Source organism: Palaemon carinicauda, chromosome 24, assembly GCF_036898095.1.
Source record: "Palaemon carinicauda isolate YSFRI2023 chromosome 24, ASM3689809v2, whole genome shotgun sequence".
In the NCBI taxonomy this organism is placed as follows: domain Eukaryota; kingdom Metazoa; phylum Arthropoda; class Malacostraca; order Decapoda; family Palaemonidae; genus Palaemon; species Palaemon carinicauda.
The window spans coordinates 70,011,694-70,015,159 of NC_090748.1; the positions used below are offsets into that span (position 1 = coordinate 70,011,694).

The 3,466-nt window shown below is 34.7% G+C and overlaps 1 protein-coding gene across 1 annotated transcript in view; it reads left to right on the forward strand.

Annotated features, from left to right (window-relative positions):
- The first annotated feature begins 615 nt into the window (after positions 1-615).
- Positions 616-3,466, forward strand: part of scf (Calumenin scf) — a 71,408-nt gene continuing 68,557 nt past the window's right edge. The window contains exon 1 of the mRNA XM_068348175.1: positions 616-803. The gene's annotated coding sequence lies outside the window, so the exon portion shown is untranslated. The remainder of the gene's footprint in view (positions 804-3,466) is intronic.

Genomic DNA, 3,466 nt, shown 5'->3' on the forward strand with positions numbered 1-3,466 from the left:
AACATTTGTTACTATTGTAAATCCTTTCAAGTTCCAGTTCGGTATTCCTACTGATTTCCACTATATGTTTCATGCATTAAATTGTCGAAGAATTTTCGAATTCGCTGTAATTTTTTCTTACTGATTAAGAGTACTTTTATTTAATACGTACGGCTCTGTGTGTTACGAGAATATTGGTATCCCTGCATCATGAGTATTTCCTTTGAGAAATCGGCGAGACTTTGCTCGAAATTAATCCAGTAACAAAATGAAAATAAGATATTGTTTGTCTTTAAAGGAAGGAAAACCACACAACGGTCAGCGGTAGATCTTCCTTGAGGAAGACCCAACTTCTACCACCATGTAAAAAAACCCTCCCTGTCCCCCTTCTACTCACTAAGATTCCTCCTCCTTCTCCCAACATGAATACATTCTCACACCCTTCCTCCCACTGTCCGTTTACTCGAACATTCTCTGCCATTTCGGGTGTATCGTTATCGAGAGAGACAGAACCTTCATGGGGCGGGACTCAAAAGAACGGGAATGTTTTCGTCGTCAGCGAAGAGGAGAATGATGTAATGTACGAGGTGGAAGGAAATGGTTGGCGGTAGGTAGTAGGCGTGGACTCCTCACTTAGGGCCTGCTGATACTCTCTTCTCTAGCGTCTCGGTTCCTCACCCTGTTCAGAGTATAGACTTACTGGCCCTGAACCTGAAGAGTGAAGTGTAGTCTAGACTCGCTGCTTAGTCTCTCTCTAGTGTTCGTTCTGGAAAGGAGTAAACTTGTTGTCTGGCTACCCGCCTTCTGCAATAAAGAAAAGGAAGGCAAGTGTTAAAATCTTTTTCTTATAATGTGCATTAGACACATTTTGGTCATAAGACTGCTTTATGGTTAGAATATAGATGTTGAATTCATTTAAATATAGATTAGATAATGTAGATTTCCTTTTTCTGTACTAAGGCATGCGTTCAGGTTTTACGTCAAATTTACATTAATTGATGTATATTATGGTCATTAAAACATGAGATTTGACTCAGAAATTGGGTTTTTACTTGAACTTTCTGAAAGTTTCAGAGAACTGGTGTGATGATGTGTTCAGTACAGTGGAGTGGTATACTAACAGTTTGGTTGACTGACGTAGGAGTATTTGTGTTAATTTGCTCAACATCAGTTGTTAGACTCTAACTTATCTTACTTTTTGTTAACATTCAATTGTGATGCAATGCCCATTCCATACAGTTTAATGTTGTTCGTGATTTATGATGAAAACCTGTTGCAGGATGCTCTCTCTCTCTCTCTCTCTCTCTCTCTCTCTCTCTCTCTCTCTCTCTCTCTCTCTCTCTCTCTCTATATATATATATGTATATGTATATATATATATATATATATATATATATATATATATATATATATATATATATATATATATATATATATATATATATATATATTGTTGACATCAATATCATCGTTGCATTATTATTTGACGTATCGGGTGTAATTTTCCACATTTTTTTTATATCTAGGGAAAGACAAATACTTGATAATCCTTCTTTTCATATCCATTGTTATTTTGCTCAGGAATAGATGTCCCTACATTTTCGATCATGCTCTGATCATGGTGAGCTTTATTGTATGGAAAATATTATTACTAAATTCACCGTGTTATCCAAATTGTTCGTGATTCTTTTTCTTGTGGTTAATGAATTGTTCTGTGGAATTTTGCTCCCAAGTGTTTTGAATATGCTTATCTAGACATTAATTTTGTAGGGGATTGAAAATAAACAATGATGTAAACAGTTTCCCTCTTAAATCCGACGAGGTACTGTGAACTGATAGAGAGAGAGAGAGAGAGAGAGAGAGAGAGAGAGAGAGAGAGAGAGAGAGAGAGAGAGAGAGAGAGATGCCTGTGGAAGTTATTTATTATCATAAAAGTTTTCTGTATAAAAGTAGGAATTTTAAATGTTTCTGTGTAAATGTTGAATTAAAGATAGATGGTTTTTATAATGATGGGCCGTAATTTACGTGTGATTAATGTTAGTATTTTTAATAAGAGGGTTGAAAATATGTACTCATATCAGCATATAAATATTAAAGGTTATTGTTAATGGTAAATTATAAGACGAGAGTTCAATCATTGAATAGAATAAAGAAAAACAGCGTCGGAGCTCCGAAAAAACTCTCAACATATATGAAGAGGAAGAGGTTTATTTTATATTGTGGTTATTCTGCAGGACATACTATACATTCTTTGTAGTCTTTACAGAGTGTTTTTTTTTTTTTTTGAGTAAAATGGATGAATAATGGAAGACATATACTGGGGCATAGTAAAACATGGCAAAAACACATGAAGAGGGCTGATTAGTAAAAATGGTTTGTTCTGTAATTCCAAAGTGGGAGGAATAAGGAAGAAGTGTCGTAGAAATTACTCCCCATCTTTTTACATAATTTTAGATTTTGTAAATAGTTGGTCTTTCTTTTTATGGTTGCAATTCGGGTTTGTGAAATGAGTCCTCATTTTTGAGGTTCCCATTTAATACTTTTTATATCACCAATTACACTTTTGTATAGGTTCACTAGTTCAAGGACTTGGTCTTTCTCTTTTTACTGCAAAACAAAATCTTTCTTTTCTATCTTTCATTTAATTGTGCCTAACAGATTTCCTTCGTTCAGGAGGCAGGTTTATATATTCTCAATGGCACTAACCCATTAGCAGTATTTCTGGGCATTCAGTATGTTGAATTAAGCCACGTTTAATCTAGTCAGTTGATTGGGTGACCGCCAAGAAATGGGATAATGACTGCATATAATCCTTTAGATCATCCACGGGGCGGGATGTGCTTCTAGTAATCTCAGTAAATAAAATATGTAAAAGGACAGGGTAACCACGTCTGATTCACTCATTGTAAGGGAAAGCGTACATGATCATTCATGCCCTGCCCATGTTCATTTCTTTTTCTTACATGTTGTTAGAATATCATCTACTTTAGTTTGCCCTCGTATCCATGCTGCTCTTTTTTGTCTCTTAGTGTTATTCCCATCTTTATTTTTTCCATTGCTCTTTGAGTTGTAACTAGCTTATGTTCTAAGGCATTAATAAGGCTCCAAGTTTCTGATGCATAAATTAATACTTGTAGGACCACCTCATTAAATACTTTTCTTTTTATAGGAAGTGGCATTTTATTGTTCATAATCTCATTTTGTTTACCAAATGCTCTCATAGTTTATCCTTCTTATAATTTTGATCTTGTGTCCTGGGGAAACGCTTTTTGTCAGTCCTAACTACGTATATATATTAACAGTCTCTAGAGGCTCGTCCATAACTCTTTTTTGTTGTCTCTGCATTGAACATTGTCTTAATTTTACCCATTTTAAATTTCATTCCTACATTTCTTCTTTCTGTTCATATCTTCTATCATCTTTTGTAATTCCTCCCATGAGTCACTAAACAAAACTATGTTATTTGCAAATCTTTAGTTGTTATATT